This window comes from Phyllobates terribilis, unplaced genomic scaffold (genome assembly GCF_046119375.1).
Source record: "Phyllobates terribilis strain yellow unplaced genomic scaffold, ASM4611937v1 Scaffold_51__1_contigs__length_9155689, whole genome shotgun sequence".
NCBI classification, from domain to species: domain Eukaryota; kingdom Metazoa; phylum Chordata; class Amphibia; order Anura; family Dendrobatidae; genus Phyllobates; species Phyllobates terribilis.
In genome coordinates, this window is record NW_027362811.1 from 5,243,738 (window position 1) to 5,263,346 (window position 19,609).

The following is a 19,609-nucleotide window of genomic DNA, read 5'->3' on the forward strand; positions in this document are numbered from 1 at the left end:
GCCATCTCCACTGTTCTCATTACACAAGTATAAAACATATAATACTGGTGAATAAAACAAGACTGAGCACAAGACCTTCACAGCCGTCTACACATCATAGGGGAGATCTCATGACACCTTCTCTCCATCTACCTGATGATCCTGAGGAACACTGGGATCTTCTTGTTTACAGTCCTGTGGAAGAAGAGGACGGGGACATCTCTCTGGTGTTGTCCTCTTACTGGATAAATCTGGAGAAAACAGAATACAGGGTCTGAATTCATTCTTTACATACAGATAATTATAGGCCATGTGTATTTAGTCCTGTCTATTACCTGGTGATGTGAGGGGCTGGGGAACCTCCATCATGACGTCCTTGTACAGATCTTTGTGTCCTTCTAAATACTCCCACTCCTCCATGGAGAAATAGACGGAGACATCCTGACACCTTATAGGAACCTGACACAACAATGATACCGTCATCCCCCCGATCCCTCCATAGTGTTACTGTATAATGTCCCAGCATTCCCAGCAGTGTCACCTCTCCAGTCAGAAACTCAATCATCTTGTAGGTGAGTTCTAGGATCTTCTGGTCATTGATGTCCTCATGTATCAGGGGAAAAGGTGGAGGCCCCCTGATTGGACTCTTGGGTCTTCCCCATCCCTCAGACACAGGGGCCTGACGGCGTTCACTAGAGGTCTTCTTCACTACTGTGTAATCCTGGTTATGGAGAGACACATTAATAAATCTCACTACAGACATTTCCAGAGTCCTCACCTCTCCAGTTCTGTCCATCTGTTATTCCCATAGATAAGAATGATGTAATGTGACGTCATCAGAATCTCTCACCTCTCCAGTAAGCCGGAAGAGGATCTCTAGGGTGAGGTGCATTATCCTCTCCACCATCTTGTCTCTGTCCAGATCCATCTTTTATGGATCAATAAGGAAAATTCTCTTATATAGAAGATCTTCACTGAGAGGATCTGATATTGTAGGGATCTGAATGAGAAGATGATGAGCAGATGTAGCATCATAAAAATCCTGTGTAATAATACAATTACTGGAGATAATAAGGGGAAACATATGAGGAGATTTATTATTTTACAATGTTTAGTTTTCCTCCTTCTTCCTCGGAGTCTGCAGCTGAATACGTTTCTCATAGACTCATCTTCCATGACGCTAATTCTCATCTCATTTACCAACAATCGGCATTAGCAATACTGCAGGAGATATTCATTACATGTGACATGAGAAATAACTACCGTATTTTCCGGAGTATAAGAAGACTGGGTGTATAAGGCGACCCCCAACTTTTCCAGTTAAAATATAGAGTTTGGGATATACTCGATGTATAAGACTACCCCTCTTCTAACGCACATACAATAAAAATTTAAAAAAAAATCAGATTTGATTTCAATATGGTAATTTTAAAGTGATGAACCTTACTGGCGATTGGCTGGTTGTTGTATACAAAGCCTGCTTGGATTGGTCAGCTCTTCCTGCCTGCCCAGCTCTCCCTGTCTCCAAGACTATCAGAGCGGCAGCACATCCCTCTGGCCCGCCCTTGCATCCCATTACCGGTACCTCCTTCTCTGCCTCTCTGATCTCGCTCCTGAGGACTGCAGTGACGAGGTGAGGGGGCGCTTCACCGGGAAAGAGTAAGTGAAGCAAGCTGCAGGCGTCCGGGACGCCCGGGGTATGGAAAAAAGAGAAAGAGCGGTGCTGTGCCCAGAAAAACACGCCTCTTTCACTCGTCTGGCCCACCCTTGTATTACCTCCTTCTCTGCCTCTCAGGACGCAGAGAAGGAGGTACCAGTAATAGGATACAAGGGCAGGCCAGAGACAGGGAGGACTTATAAATGACCATAAATACCGTATTTTTCGGACTATAAGACGCACCGGACCATAAGACGCACCTAGGTTTTAGAGTAGGAAAATAGAAAAAAAAATGTAAGCATAAAATGTGTTCACGATGCACTTTTAAGGGGGAGGGGGTCTTCTGCTGACACTGGTATAGGGGTAATGTCCCCCAATTCTGACAATATCCCCCATCCTGGTATATATGCCCCCCTTCCTTTTATACGTGGCCCCCATTTCCATCCTGGTATGCCTGTCATCCCTCCATCCTGGTATGCATGGCACCCCTCATCCCTATCCTAGTATGCATGGAACCCCTCCATCCTGGTATGCATGGCACCCCTCATCCCTATCCTGGTATGCATGGCACCCCTAATCCCTATCCTGGTATGCATGGCACCCCTCATCCCTGTCCTGGTATGCATGGCACCCTTCATCCCTGTCCTGGTATGCATGGCACCCCTCATCCCTATCCTGGTATGCATGGCACCCCTCCATCCTGGTATGCATGGCACCCCTCATACCTATCCTGGTATGCATGGCACCCCTAATCCCTATCCTGGTATGAATGGCACAGCAATCCCCATCCTGGTATGCATGGCACCCCTCATCCCTGTGCTGGTATGCATGGCACCCCTCATCCCTGTCCTGGTATGCATGGCACCCCTCATCCCTTCCCTGGTATGCATGGCACACCTCATCCCTATCCTAGTATGCATGGCACCCCTCATCCTTATCCTGGTATGTATGGCCCCTCATCCTTATCCTGGTATGTATGGCCCCCTCATCTTTATCCTGTTATGTATGCCCCCCTCAGCCTTATCCTGGTATATATGCCCCCCTCACCTTTATCCTGTTATGCATGCCCCCTCATCCTTATTTTGGTATGCATGGTCCCCCTAATCCCCATCATGCTGCACATAAAAAAATAAACACTCCTACTCACCTTCCTTCTCTCCTCCAGCGCTGCGTCCTATCTGCCCGCACTGATCTTGCCTTGTGAGCCGCGCATGGCGTCACTACCATGCGAGGCTCACAAGGGGAGATCAGCTACTGGAAGTCACTGCTCCTCACGCTGGAACTGTGACTTCATGCTCCTTAATAGCCGGCACACAGCGTAGCCGCAGAGCGGCTCCTGCTGCTGCAGGGCGATCACGTGTGCCTGCTATTAAAGGGCATGAATATTCCCCCCCCCCACAAGCCCATGGAGAGAGTTTGAATATTTATGCCCTTAAACAGCGGGCACAGGTGATTCCGGCAGCAGCAGGAGCCGCGCTGCTGCTACACTGTGTGCCGCTATTAAGGAGCATGAATATTCAGTGCTCCCCACGCCTCATGGGGGGGGTTTGGTCGACTATATAAAGTATTTGGGGGCCTCCCGACAGATGATGTTAGGGCAGAGAAGGATCTGTCATCCTGAATTTTAGAGGCTAATCCGTTTGTTCTTCCTGTAGATAATCGTCCACTAGAGGAGTCTGGAGGCGACTTTCTCATACAGACCACAGGAAAGCTGGAATATTTGTGTGTATAGGGAGATGGAAGAGATAGCCGTCTGTCAAATGACTGTTCAGCCAACACTTATCTAATGTGTATGGAGCCGTTACGATTACACTAACAGGCAAGGATAATACACCGCACTACAGTAGTACAGTGCATCACCTGAGCAATCAGAGGATTGTATGTTGTATGAGCATGACGCGCCCCCTGTGGTCGTGGGGTACACGGTAGCCGGGCCGGTTCTGTATTGGGGTAGTCACGGTGGCAGTGACCCAGTCCGTGGCCCAGGGAGGTCAAATAAAGAACAGTGAAAGTCAATTTGGTGAAATAAAGATTTGGGGATAATGTTCGTGACGCCACCCGTGGTATGCGACTATATGGGGCCCCCGCTGCGGTGCAGATCCACTGGGGCTGTTGGTGACGCAGCAGAGATGGTTTGGCTCTCCACGGGTAGAGCTATGCCCCAGGGCAGTATAAAGGACTTGATGAGGTAGATGTTGTCAGCAGGGACAGTGTAGTGCAGGGCAGGGCAATTAAGTCAAGGACACAGCGGGGTGCAGTCTTCAGGTTTTACTCACAGTTGTTAAGTTCTCCAGGTTACAGTTACCGGTTTGTAACCACCCATGTCGTCCTGTGTCCTCCTGGGAAGTGTTCCAGCCAACTCTCAAATATCCTAGGAGCACTTGAACGGGACCCTTTTCGGTGTACCTCTCCAGGCCGTCTCACTACGCTGGCTCTCGCCCTCCTGCCCTGTGCCTCAGACACAGTGTCCCGAGCCAGTGGCCGCGGGCCTTGTCAGGCGACGTCTCGTCTGTCCCCTTGGTCCTATATGGCCACCTTTTCAGCGATTTTGTGTGGACTGTGGCTACGGCACCTAAAGATATAGCAACCTCCGGTTTGCTAGCTGAGCTTTAAAGTACTCCACTAGTCTGGGGTCAGTCCCCTCCTGCGGCCTTGATCCCTCTATGGTCAGCGTGAATTCGGGCGCACGGGTGGCTTCCCGCACTCGCCGTGCCCCTAGGATCCCTTCTATTTCTGGAGCCTTTCCCACTGCTCCGGTCTTCTCCCCTCACTCTCCTACTGCTGGGCCCCTCTGACTGGGCCCACTCCTCACTCTCCACTGAACTCCTGCTCCAAGCACTGGAGCCAGGAAAATGGACCCTTCTAGATGTTTCTACCCTAGCTTTTATACTCTTCCTGTCTGAGCTCCCCTGAACTATTTCCTTCACCCACCTCCTCCACTTAGTTCCACCCTCCTGACAGGGATCAGGCCTGTGCTCTCCCTTAGGAGCAATCTTGCCCTTCCGTTATGAAGTAGTGTAGTGTTGGATGTGAGTGGTTGGGTCCCGTGTAGTGCTCCCTCCTTACCTGAGAGTGGGGTACCACACCTCTGGCTGAGATGCAGCACTTCTGTGGCAACTGGACCCGCAGGGGCACAACAATCGCACTAATGAGAGTTGTTTAAAAAAATATTTAACATGAAAAAAATATCACAGTTTTAGCAACAAGAAATATCTGTCACTATAGGGAAACCAGACTCACTGCACAATGCTCGTTAAGTCACGTCCATAACAACTTTCTTATACTCTGTTATCCTATACACATTCTATACACAGTGACGTAGACAGAAATCACAGTGACGTAGCAATAGCTGAAAATGAGCCCGCCGAAGGGAAAAATATTATATATATAAATATATATATATATATATATATATAAATATATATATATATATATATATAAATTATATATATATATATATATATATATATATATATATATATATATATATATATATATATATATATATATATATATATATATACACATATATATATACATACACACACACACTAGATAGTGGCCCGATTCTAACGCATCGGGTATTCTAGAATATGTATGCGGCCGACCGGGCGCGACTAATCAGCGAAGCAGTGTTTAAATTGGTTGTGCACTACTTTAAATTAACCCCCCAATGTATCCCCCCGGGGCCCCTAATGAATTTTGTAATTATGTCATGTTGTCAATACTGCTTGTGACAACATCGCTGACCACGCACAGCCAGCACATAATTCCCCCGGCCGCAGCCGGCTCTTGCTTCCGCTTACATCACGACTATTTGCGGCTGCAGCCAGGGGTCTCCTGTTCGCGGGCTGCGACCAATCAGCGAACCGTGTTAGTGAGGACCAAGGAGCGCCACTGCCGGTCATCTCCCGGCTGCATCGCCGCTGACCTCCATGCGGCTACCGTCGGGAGATCAGCGGCTAGGGCCGCTGATCTCCCGTCGGCAAGTGTGAAGGGAGGACCGGGGAGCGAGGCCGCCGATCGGGGTACTTCTGCTGCGAGCAGCCGGGAGATGACCGGCTAGCACCGGTCATCTTCCGGCTGTGTCGCCGCCGATCTCTCGACGGTGGCCTGCGTGTATCAAATCTGGCGCCACTTCGCGGCCAGGCTGCGCCAGTCGCTGTTTGGTCGCGGCCGGCTGGACGTGACCAATCAGAGAAGCGGTGTTTTAAATTTCGCGCCAATATCGCTGATTGGTCGCGGCCGGGCAGGTGCGACCAATCAGCGAAGCGTGTTTCAAATCCAGCGCCAATTCGCGGCCGGACTGCGCTCGTTGCTGATTGGTGGCGCGACCAATCAGCGAACCGTGTTAGTGAGGACCAGGGAGCGGCCCTGCCTGTGCGGGTACTTCCGCTGCGAGATGCCGGGAGATGACCGGCTAGCGCCGGTCATCTCCCGGCTGCATCGCCGCTGACCTCCATGCGGCTACCGTCGGGAGCTCAGCGGCCAAGTGCGAAGGGAGGACAAGGCTCCATCCATTCTTCCATTGATGTGGTGAAGTAGTCCTGTGCCCTTAGCAGAGAAACACTCCAAAAACATAATGTTTCTACCTCTATGCTTGACAGTGGGGATGGTGTTCTTTGAGCCATTGGCAGCATTTCTCTTCCTCCAAACACGGCGAGTTGAGTTAATGCCAAAGAGCTCAATTTTTGTCTCATCTGACCAATTTGTTTGGATATTCTATCTCTCAATGTTAAAATTAATCTGCACTTAAAATTATAGATTGTTCATATCTTTGTCAATGAGCAAACTTACAAAAACAGCAAGGGATCAAATACTTATTTCTTCACTGTATATTACATATACAGTACAGACCACAAGTTTGGACACACCTCATTTAAAGATTTTTCAGTATTTTCATGACTATGAAAATTGTACATTCACACTGAAGGCATCAAAACTATGAATTAACACATGTGGAATTATATACTTAACAAAAAAGTGTGAAACAACTGAAAATATGTCTTATATTCTAGGTTCTTCAAAGTAGCCACCTTTTGCTTTGATGACTGCTTTGCGCACTCTTAGCATTCTCTTGATGAGGTTGCGGATGGTCTCCTGTGGGATCTTCTCCCAGACCTGGACTAAAGCATCCGCCAACTCCTGGACAGTCTGTGGTGCAACGTGACGTTGGTGGATGGAGCGAGACATGATGTTCCAGATGTGCTCAAACAGATTCAGGTCTGGGGAACGGGCGGGCCAGTCCATAGCTTTAATGCCTTCATCTTGCAGGAACTGCTGACACACTCCAGCTACATGAGGTCTGGCATTGTCCTGCATTAGGAGGAACCCAGGGCCAACCGCACCAGCATATGGTCTCACAAGGGGTCTGAGGATCTCACCTCGGTACCTAATGACAGTCAGGCTACCTCTGACTAGCACATGGAGGGCGGTGCGGCCCTTCAAAGAAAGGCCACCCCACACCATTACTGACCCACAAACAAACCGGTCATGCTGAAGGATGTTGCAGGCAGCAGATCGCTCTCCACGGCGTCTCCAGACTTTGTCACGTCTGTCACATGTGCTCAGTGTGAACCTGCTTTCATCTGTGAAGAGCACAGGGCGCCAGTGGCGACTTTGCCAATCCTGGTGTTCTGTGGCAAATGCAAAGCGTCCTGCAGGGTGTTGGGCTGTTAGCACAACCCCCATCTGTGGACATCGGGCCCTTATACCACCCTCATGGAGTCGGTTTCTAACCGTTTGTGCAGACACATGCACATTTGTGGCCTGCTGGAGGTCATTTTGCAGTGCTCTGGCAGTGCTCCTCCTGTTCCTCCTTGCACAAAGGAGGAGGTAACGGTCCTGCTGCTGGGTTGTTGCCCTCCTATGGCTCCCTCCACATCTCCTGGTATCTGCTCCATGCTCTGGACACTGTGCTGACAGACACAGCTAACCTTCTTGCCACAGGTCGCACTGATGTGCCATCCTGGATGAACTGCATTACCTGAGCCATTTCTGTGAGTTGTACTGTAGACACCGCCTCATGCTACTTTACCTCTAGGGGTGAGAGCAATGGCAAAATGAAAAAGTGACCAAAACAACAGCCAAAAAGGATGAGAACAGAAAAATGGTCTATGGTCACCACCTGTACAACCGCTCCTTTATAGGGGGTATCTTGCTAATTGCCAATCATTTCTACCAATTGTTTGTTCCATTTGCACAACAGCAGGAGAAATTGATTCACAATCAGAGTTGCTTCATAACTTGACAGGTAGATTTCACAGAAGTGTTATTGACTTGGAGTTACATTGTGTTGTTTAAGTGTTCCCTTTATTTTTTTGAGCAGTGTATATATATATATATACCGTATATTCCGGCGTATAAGACGACTTTTGAAGACTGAAAAATCTTCTGTCTAGTCTGGGGTCGTCTTATACGCCGGTAATGCTTTTAAACTTTCAGAAATTGACATGCGGGGATACTCTGGGGGTGTTAATAAGCTGCCGTGGCCGTATCCCTGCCATGTCGGAGTTAATATAAGGTGGAGGGAGTTAAAATACGGCGGCGGTAGGTCCAGACAGTCAGCGCTTCTGTGCTGAAACTGACACATCGCTGCGTATTCCCAGCTCCGGACACAGCGCAGGGCTTCTGTGCCGACAGCTTTCACTTGTCACAGAAGCGCTGCGCTGTGTCCGGAGCTGGGAAGTTCGCATCGCTTCTGTGACAATATATGAAAAGCCGGCAATTCAGCAGCGGCATAAGCCGGCACCCGACAATTTAGAATAGAAAGAATAGAGCTTCACACATAGATTAGATAGATAGAAACATGTCAGTCACATATATATGAAGTACAGTGACAGTATTGCTTACTGTACTTGTCATTTAGTGTAAAGGATTTATTAAAACAAATAATAGTGTTTTCATGCACCGTCTCTTTAAAAAAGCCGGCCGGCAATTCAGCAGCGGTACCCGACAATTTATAACAGACAGAATAGAGCTTCACACATAGATTAGATAGATAGAAACAGGTCAGTCACATATATATGAAGTACAGTGATAGTGTTGGTTACTGTACTTGTCATTTAGTATTAAAATAAAGGATTTATTATTAAAAAAATTGGCGAGGGGTTCCCCTTAATTTTAGTCTCTAGCGGAGGTTAAGCAGACGGCTGGGGCAGATGTTTGAAGCCTGGGAAGGGGGTAATACCCACGGAGCTTCCCAGGCTACTAATATCAGCCCCCAGCTGAATACCTAGTCTTTACTAGCTATTAAAATGGGGGACCCCCCAAAAAAAATGACGTGGGGTCCCCCCTAATTTAATAGCTAGCAAAGGCTAGGCAGACAGCTGGGGGCTGATATTAATAGCCCAGGAAGGGAGCCATGAATATTGGCCCCCTCCCAGGCTAGAAACACCAGCCGTCAGCCGCCCCAGAAATGGCGCATCCATAGGATGCGCCAATTCTGGCACTTAGCCTCGCTCTTCCACGCTGCCCTGGTGCGGTGGCAGGGGGTAATAGGGTTGGGGTTGATGTCAGCTTATAATGCCAGCTGACATCAAGCCCAGGTTAGTAATGGAGAGGCGTCTATAAGACACCCCCATTACTAACCCCATAGTCAAAGTTAAAAAAAACACAAACACCCAGAATAAAGTCCTTTAATTGAAATAAAGACAATTCTTTATTGTTCTAAATTAAACCATACTTACCATCACGCCCATTCCAGCTGAAGCCAACGATCTCCTGCAATAAAAGAAAAATAATAAAGCAACCTCATCCTTACCTTTCCATGGTTCCCAGGACAGCTTCAGCTCTGCTACATCGAGATGACAGGCTGGACCGCAGCAGAATGCTGCCATCCAGCCTGTCATCCCGCAGACACTGAGAAGCGCAGGCATGCTTGCGCTCCTCAGTGTCTCGCTGTGACGGCATCCAGATGAGCCGACAATGAACTCAGCTCACCTTCTGGACGTCCGTCACTGACAGCGTGGGAAACTTCTACTGCGCATGCGGGGAGCAGGAGAATTTTCCCACGCTGTCAGTGACGTGCATGAGGTGAGCCGAGTTCATTGGACATGATCTCGGCTCATCTGGATGCCGTCACAGTCAGACACTGAGGAGCACAAGCATGCCTGCGCTTCTCAGTGTCTGCCGCATGGCAAGCTGAACGGCAGCGTTCTGCTGCGGTGCAGCCTGTCATGTGAATGTAGCAGAGCTGGACCGGTCCTGGGAACCATGGAAGGGTAAGGATGAGGTTGCTTTATTATTTTACTTTTATTGCAGGAGATCGTTGGCTTCAGCTGGAATGGGCGTGATGGTAAGTATGGTTTAATTTAGAACATTAAAAAATTGTGTCTTTATTTCAATTAAAGGACTTTATTCTGGGTGTTGTGTTTTTTTTAATTACTTTACTAGAAATTCATGGTGGTCATGTCTAATATTGGCGTGACCCCATGAATTTCGGGCTTAGGGCCAGCTGATAATGCCAAGCTGGCCCTAACCCCTTTATTACCCAGTGAGCCACCGCACCAGGGCCCTGGATGAGTTGGGTACAGCGCCAGAAGATGGCGCTTCTATGAACGCGCCATTTTCCGGGGTGGCTGCGGACTGCAATTTGCAGCGGGGGGGGCCCAGAAAGCTTGGGTCTCCCTGCGCTGCAGATTCCAGCCCCCAGCTGCCTAGTTGTACCTGGCTGGACACAAAAATAGGGCGAAGCCCCACGTCTTTTTTTTTTAATTATTTCATGAAATAATTAAAAAAAAAAGGGCTTCCCTATATTGTTGTGTCCGGCCAGGTACAAATAGGCAGCTGGTGGTTGGGGGCAGCCCGTTCCTGCCTGCTGTACCTGGCTGGACACAAAAATATGGCGAAGCCCACGTCAACATTTTTGGGAAAAATTAATTACAAAATTAATAATAATTTAGGGACTGCATCTTTATTAACCCCTCAATTGTCATTTAGTGTTAAAATAAAGGATTTTTTAAAAAGAAAATTGGCGTGGGATCCACCATCATTATAGTCTCTAGCGGAGGTTAAGCAGACGGCTGGGGCAGATGTTTGAAGTCTGGGAAGGGGGTAATACCCACGGAGCTTCCCAGGCTACTAATATCAGCCCCCAGCTGAATACCTAGCCTTTACTAGCTATTAGAATGGGGGACCCCCCCAAAAAATGACGTGGGGTCCCCCCTATTTTAATATGTTTATGAGTGACAGTTTTCCTGCTATATACCTGCATGTCATAAGAATTTAAATTAAAAAAGGACCATGTTAAATTCAAATCTGTTTTTTTTTAATTTTTACCGGTGTTTGGTATGCGTTGGAAAAGGGGTAGTCTTATACGGTGAATATATCCTAAACTCTATATTTTAACAGGAAAGTAGGGGGGTCGTCTTATACACCAGGTCGTCTTATACGCCGGAATATACGGTATATATATATATATATATATATATATATATATATATATATATATATATGTATATTATACCGTATTTTTCGGACCATAAGACTCACCTAGGTTTTAGAGGAGGAAAATAGGAAAAAAAATGTAAGCAAAAAATGTGGTCATGATGCCCTGTTATGGGGGAGGGGGTCAGCTGCTGACACTGGTATTGGGGTAATGTCCCACAATTCCGTTAATATCCTACATCCTGGTATATATGGCCCCTCTTTCCTGGTATACGTGGCCCCCATCCCATTCTGGCATACGTGGCCCTCATCCCCATCCTGGTATTCATGGCACCCCTTTGATCTACCATCCTGGTATGCATGGCACCCCCTGATCCCCATCCTAGTATTCATGGCACCCCTTGATCCCCCATCCTGGTATGCATGGTACCCCTTGATCCCTCATCCAAGTATTCATGGCACCCCTTGATCCCCCATCCTGGTATGTGGTGCCCCTTTATCCCCCATCCTGGTATTCATGGCACCCCTTGATCCCCCATCCTGGTATCCCCCATCCTGGTATGCATGGCACCCCATGATCCCCCATCCTGGTATGTATGGCACCCCTTGATCCCCCATCCTGCTATGCATGGCACCCCTTGATCACCCATCCTGGTATGTATGGCACCCCTTGATCCCCCAATTCTGGTAGGCATGGCATCCCTTGAGCCCCTATCCTTGTATGTATGGCACCATTTGAGCCCCCCGTCTTGGTATGCATGGCACCCCTTGATCACCCATCCTGGTATGTATGGCACCCTCTGAGCCCCCATCATGCTGCCCACAAAAAAAAATAAACAGTCATACTCACTTCCTCTCTCCTCCAGCGCTGTCCCGCTCTGCTGTCAAGACTCTCACTGTATGAGCCGCGCATGGCATCCCTGCCATGTGCTGTGCTGGAATAGTCACTGCTCCCCACGCCGGGAGTCTGTGCGTGGGGAGCAGTGACCATTCAGTCTCTTCAATAGTCGGCGAACTGTACCGCAGCGTGGCTCCTGCTGCCGCTCTGCGGTCAATGAGCCCGCTATTAAAGACCATGAATATTCACTACAACCCATGGGAGTGGGTTGTAGGGAATATTCATGAGCTTTAATAGCAGACACATAGACTGCAGAGCGGCAGCAGGAGCCGCGCTGCGGTTACAGTGTGTTGGCTATTAAGGAAAATGAATAGGGAGCAGGGAATATTCATTTTCTTTAGTGGCGGGCACAGTGTAGGCTGCAGCAGGCGGCTGCTGGCTCCTGTGCCACGTTGTTCCCCCGCTGCCGCTCCCCCACACCCACCACCATGCATGGCCATACAGTAATATAGTATTCGGACTATAAGACGCACCCCCCACTTTCCTCCAAAAAGAGTTGCACTACCAGTCGAGAACAGAATGCTTTCCAGAACTTGGAAACAAACTGGGTCCCCCAATCTGATACCACATCGGAGGGAACCCCATGAAGCTTCACGATCTCATTTATAAACACCCGACCAAGTGTCTTAGCATTTGGAAGTGCAGGTACTGCGACGAAGTGAACCATTTTACTGAACCTATCTACAACCACCAAGACCACTGTTTTACCTGAAGAAACCGGGAGGTCAGTAATAAAATCCATGGACAAGTGTGCCCATGGCCTACTAGGGATAGGTAGTGGAAGAGGAGTACCAGATTGCAAAACAAGAGGAGGGGGATATACATACCACAATTTTTCGGAAACCAACAGCTACTGTTGCCCCCCTAAGGGTTCGGTCGCCACAGAGGTATTGCATCTCACCCAGAGGTGTGGTATGTCACTCTCAGGTAAGGAAGGAGTACGGCTCAGGACCCTAACACTTGAATTCACTACACCACATTTCCGGGGGACAGGGCGACAATGCTCCTAAGGGAGAGCACAACTGTCCCTGATCCCTGGCTGGAGTGGGTGGAACCACCTAGTTAGGGGGGAACTACAGTACAGTCCAAAAGTTTGGACACACCTACTCATTTTAAGATTTTTCTGCATTTTCATGACTATGAAAATTGTACATTCACACTGAAGGCATCAAAACTATGAATTAACACATGTGGAATTATATACTTAACAAAAAAGTGTGACACAACTGAAAATATGTCTTATATTCTAGGTTCTTCAAAGTAGCCAACTTTTGCTTTGATGACTGCTTTGCTGAGAAGGAATTGTTCGACTGATGGTGAATTTATACAGCAGGCTAAGGAAATGAGAGAGAGTTCGAAACGAAGGGGATACCCTGATTGGGTTTTGAGAAGGGCGTACCAGTTTGCTTTTAAACAAAATAGAGAAAATCTGCTCTCTCCAAGAACAAAAGACGATAATGAAAAAGGAAAAGAACTTATTAGGTTGATTGCGACATACGATAATGGTGCCCCACAAGCAAGGGTCATTATAGAAAAATATTCGGGAATTCTACCATAGACGAGGATTTGAAAAAAGTTGTTGGTACAAAACCACAAATCACGTTTCACAGAAACAAAACGATTGGAGACAGGGTTGTCAAAAGTCATTTTGTGCAATCTAAAAAGGACAAGTCTTGGTTACCAGGGAGACCGAATGGCTGCTACAATTGCAGCGGATGTGTGGCCTGTCCGAATGTTAAGACCACAAAAACCTTTATGAGTAACGTTACAGGACTGTCCTTTGATATTAGAAGTTTTATTAATTGCAGAACAACATTTGTGATATATAAAGCAACATGTATTTGCAAAAAGGAGTAAATAGGGAAGACCATACGAGAAATGAGAAGAAGAATAGGAGAGCATCTAAATGATATTGCAAACAATAATGACACGCCCATTGCTAAACATGTAAATTTAGTGCACGGGGGGATCCGAAAGTAATATCATTGACGGGAATTGGTTGCATGAAAATGAATAGTGGGGGGGGGGGGGACATGGACAGAATCCTACAGCTAAAAGAAGCAAGATGGATTTTCCGGTTGAACACCATGACCCCTAAGTGGCTCAATGAGCAACTTGGCTATAGTTGTTTTATCTGAAAGGAGTATCTCCTGATCCCCACCTTACAAAATCCTCCCCCTCCCTTCCCCCCGTTTGATCATGCTTACGTGAAGCGTCCCATTACATGAGCCTGTCAAAATCAGATTTTTGAGCCTTTAAAATCTTGAGTGCCTTCAAAAGAAGGTGATATTTATATCCTTAAGGATTATATACCCTTAGGAAGAAGGGAAATTTATGGATAGATATATAATATATGACATTGTGGGCATCAGGTTGCTTAAAGAGTGCCTTCAGAATGAAATATGTATATTTAAATTATGTCCGCCTGATGAAGTTTGTATTTAAAGCTGCCAGCCTACCCCAAGTAGGAAGGAGCATCATGTGCGATTTGGATTGATGGTCACTATGGCAGTGGTAATCATTCAGAAATAATACGGTATATATGGGGACATGTGACCATATGTGGTCGGCCGTGTGACTGAGGCGTTTTGGGTGCCACGTGACCGGAAGCGTTGTGGAGTCCACAGCCACATGTTGTAATGGCGGGCCGGAGGGGTGAGAAGTACGGAAGGCCCGAGTCGCCAGTCATACGGGTGAGAACAACACGGTACACTCAGAGACGTGGGCTGCCACCACACTACAGCAGGATAGCCAAGAAAGAGTGAAATCAGCACGCTAGGCCTACAAACTCCCCCTGACCAGCGGGATTTCCCAGTTGCTCTCAGACTGACCAGGCCTCCATTGTTAACCTGTATTCCGGACGGGTCCCTTAATACCACCAACAGTAAAGACCCTGAATTGCATGACAGTCTCCGTGTGGTTACTGCTGCTCCTGCGCACCATCACCACCAACATCCCCATTTACTGCCCTGAGGCTATACTCTTCCCGTGGGGAGTTATACTACGCTCAGCTGCACCCACAACACCAGCCTCAGCGGTCTGCCCTGCAGTAGCGGTTCACTCTGACCGCAATTCACGGGTGGCGTAGTCAGACATTCGGTATATAGACTGGCCATTTGGTTTGACCGCCCTGGGCACGGAACGGGTCGCCGCCACGGAGACTACAACGTCAGTAGCACTCTGCACGACTGTAATGAACACTCACTATTGTGAGCCTCATTGAATTTTTTTGTTTTACTCACTTTGACACTTTATTGGCACAGAGTCACCTTCTCTCTTTGCATTATTTGTGCCTTCCCCAAAATGCTAAACATACTCCCCAGATGAATTCTCCGTAAGGAGAAAGAAACGCGTCGGGAAGGTTTTTGTGGAATATGTTAGAAGGTACACTTGGGTACTGCCCGTGTCGGGGCGGGAGCTAAACCCAGGGTCATGACAGGGTAGCATCAGAAATTCCCGGATGGTGCCTAGATGCAAAATGGGTGAGAACCACACATTTTCTTTCTATATTGCACAATAGCACTTTAGATTATGATTAATGTTATTTAACAGTCAGGACTGGATATATTCATCCGGAGACCGTATCCTGTAAATATCTGTAATGAGTCTTTTTGTGTCCTTAGGTTAATAGGGGTTATGTTGATTCAGTAATGGATATATAGGATATAAAGTTTTATAAGTATAAGTGGAGGTTATGTTATAAGAGAATCCTCTCTGCTGTGAGTTGTCCTTTTGTTTAGGAATTGAAGGACAGGTCCTAATAAAATGTCCCTTTTTCCCAGAAAAAAATACGGCTTTTTTCTTGCGAATCTCCGGGAAAATGTATGATGTAAAGGCACCCCCTAACTGCATGGGTTCTGCTACCTCCCCCAGTACTGGTTCACCTCCAGACCGCTCCCCCGGCAGAGGTCTGTCACATCTGACACACCCGTGACACCATTCCAGCCTTGTGCAGGTTTACAATTTTGTCCCTGGTGTCCTTACACAGCTCTTTGGACTTGCCCATGGTGGAGAGGTTAGAATGTGATTGATTGAGTGTGTGGACAGGTGTATTTTATACATCTAACAAGGTGCAATTAATACAGGTAATGAGTGCAGAGTAGGAGGCTTCATAAAGAAAGACTAACAGGACTGTGAGAGCCAGAATTCTCGCGGGTTGGTCAGTGATCAAATACTTATTTCATTCAATAAAATGTCACTTAATTGACGCTGAGAAGGCGTCTGACCCAGTCAATTGGTCGTTCGTCTTCTCGCTGTTAAATAGGTTTGGGTTTGGGGGTCCTATTATTCACTCCATTAGAGCCCTTTATTCAATACCCTCGGTGAAGGCGTCTGTTAATGGCACCATGTCTGATGAACAGCCTGTTTGTTAGGCAAATCCCTGCATGTGTCACAGCAGCCCAACCGCCATGACACATGCAGCCGCGGCGGCACCAACATAGATGCCGAGCACCAGAGCGCGCTCACCGAAGGGTTAACAATCCACGCGCCCTCATCACTAATGAGAACAAGACGTTTCCTCCCTTCCTGTCTCCATAGTTGGGTCGTATGTATCTATTACAGGAAACAGAACAGAAACCTTATGATTCTTATAAAGGGGCAACACAAGACCCCCAGAGAGCCTCCGTGCTGAAGGGGTTAATGACCCTGCGCCCAGTAATGGGGTCTCCACATACCTCCACCTGCAGAGCCGCCACCACATATATGGCTGTTGTGTGCGCACAGGAGCTGTGATGAGGTCACAGGAGGGGAGGAGTCAGGGGTCACATGATCAGGGGCCTCAGTGGATGCAGGACTCTGCTGTGCTGGTTGTCATGGTGCTGGATGAGCTGTAGTTTATGTGTGGGGTCAGGAGGGGTTTACAGTGTGGATGTAGCAGAGCCGCTTGTGTACGAGGCGTACGGAGCAGAGCCGCGCGTGTACGGAGCGGAGCCGCGTGTGTACGAGGTGTTCGGAGCGGAGCCACTTGTGTATGAGGTGTACGGAGCGAAGCCGCGCGTGTACGAGGTGTACGGAGCAGAGCCGCGTGTGTACGAGGTGTACGGAGCGGAGCCACGCGTGTACGAGGTGTACGGAGCGGAGCCGCGCGTGTACGAGGTGTACGGAGCGGAGCCGCGCGTGTACGAGGTGTACGGAGCGGAGCCGCGCGTGTACAAGGTGTACGGAGCAGAGCCGCGCGTGTACGAGGCTTACGGAGCGGAGCCGCGCGTGTACGAGGCGTACGGAGCAGAGCCGCGCGTGTACGAGGTGTACGGAGCGGAGCCGCACGTGTACGAGGTGTACGGAGCGGAGCCGCGCGTGTACGAGGTGTACGGAGCGGAGCCGCGCGTGTACGAGGTGTACGGAGCAGAGCCGTGTGTACGAAGTGTACGGAGCGGAGCCGTGCGTGTACGAGGTGTACAGAGCGGAGTTGTGTGTTTACGAGGTGTGCGGAGCGGAGCCGTGCGTGTACAAGGTGTACGGAGCGGAGCCGTGTGTTCGAGGTGTACGGAGCGGAGCTGTGCGTGTACGAGGTGTATAGAGCGGAGTTGTGTGTTTACGAGGTGTACGGAGCGGAGCCGCGCGTGTACGAGGTGTACGGAGCGGAGCCGCGCGTGTACGAGGTGTACGGAGCGGAGCCGTGTGTACGAGGTGGCCATGGAGTGGAGTAAACGAATACAGTATAAAAGACCACATAACATGTTCCAGTAAAGCTGTAGTGTATAGCCTCAAATGTCCATGCAACAAGTTATACACAGGACAAACTATTCGCCAGATGAGCACGAGGATAGGCGAACATTTAAGGAATATTAAGAATAAATTTGATGGCCATCCGCTATATTGAAAAATATGGAGACTCCACCGAGAATATCCAAGTTATGGGTATTCAAGTGGTACAGAAATACTGGCGAAAGGGCGACTTCATTAAACAGATGTCCAGAGTAGAAAGCCACTTGATATTTACACTGGACAATGAGACCAAAGGGCCTCAATAGTGAAATCAAACTATTTGCCTGCAACTAAATCTAACAAGGAAAGGGGATTATCATGCGACTGATTGATACATAACATTTGTATCCAACTTACCAGCACGGATATAAAAAGTCCACAAACCCTGAAAGCCCATCCCTGACGAAGGAAACCACTAGATTTACGAAACGGGTAGAAACTGGTCCTCTGTGGCCTCCGTATGGATCCTAACCACGTGTCCACGTGTCTCGCAGGTTCTGAAGCGTCGAGCGCGCCAACCTCCAGAGGCGACCCTCCCACTTAGTCACCGGCCGGGATTAAGTGTATCCAGTGTGCCGCCCACCGTGCCTACTCCTAACCTCTGAAGAGATCCATCGCCCTCCACCTATCAGCGGTATAATAAAGGTCCTACCATCAAACTGTCCACCAATGCTGGCATCTACGGGACACAAGCACCCAGCTGCGCTGCCATCGCAGAACTCCTGGTCTTCACATACTTCCTCTTCTAGATGGTTCAACCACATTGGCAAGCCTTTTACTAGCTATCACATACAGTACAGACCAAAAGTTTGGACACACCTTCTCATTTAAAGATTTTTCTGTATTTTCATGACTATGAAAATTGTACATTCACACTGAAGGCATCAAAACTATGAATTAACACATGTGGAATTATATACTTAACAAAAAAGTGTGAAACAGCTGAAAATATGTCATATTCTAGGTTCTTCAAAGTAGCCACCTTCGGCTTTGATGACTGCTTTGCACACTCTTGGCATTCTCTTGATGAGCTTCAAGAGGTAGTCACCGGAATGATCTTCCAACAATCTTGAAGGAGTTCCCAGAGATGCTTAGCACTTGTTGGCCCTTTTGCCTTCACTCTGCGGTCCAGCTCACCCCAAACCATCTCGATTGGGTTCAGGTCTGGTGACTGTGGAGGCCCAGTCAACAACACCCATACTAATTCTCTACCTCATCTCTAATCCATCTTCTTTGGATTCCCCCACCGGAGCCTCCTGCCTACTTATACATTGTTGCAGACAAAGCCTCGCAGAAGTGAACAAGAAGCACCTACATGATCTCTTTATTTAACGGATTTTAATTCTCTACCTTCGTTTAAATAAACCATATATTTTTAATATCCACTTGGCATCTTAGTCCATTTTCTATTTTATCTTACTCCTGTACTCACTCGATCCAGCGCAGAGATATATATCTTCTACTTATAATTAATTACCCTTCCCAGCTTGTGGGAACATATTCCGCAGCACTTTACAATTTTAGGGCTAAGGGTATTATTCGGCCATCCACCTCCATCTACCTCTCCAGTCACAGTGGGGGGGGTTGTTAAAAAATATATATATATGAAGAGTTATGTCCGTACTTGGATTTTAGAGAGATTAATAAAATCACGGTTCACAATACCTGTCCTTTAACCTGAGATGTTTAAACAATTATCTGGAGATAAATGATTTTCCAAACTTGACTTGAAAGGGGCATATAACCTTATACACGTACGTCAGGGTGATGAAGGGAAGACAGCGTTCAATTCGCCTGAGGGTCATTTTGAAATTTTGATGATGCCATTTGGGTTAACCAATGCTCCAGCAGTCTTTGAAAAATGTAATTTATGAAATTTTTTTAATCTGCTTTTTTTAGTAGAGGTAGACGCCTCTGCTTTTGGGATGAGAGCTGTTCTTTCATAGAAAAAAAAGTGGGTATCTACATCCTTGATGTAG

The 19,609-nt window shown here is 47.8% G+C and overlaps 1 pseudogene; it reads right to left on the minus strand.

Annotated features, from left to right (window-relative positions):
* LOC141191715 (uncharacterized) overlaps window positions 1–19,609 on the minus strand; it is a 46,115-nt pseudogene that overhangs the window by 12,513 nt on the left and 13,993 nt on the right.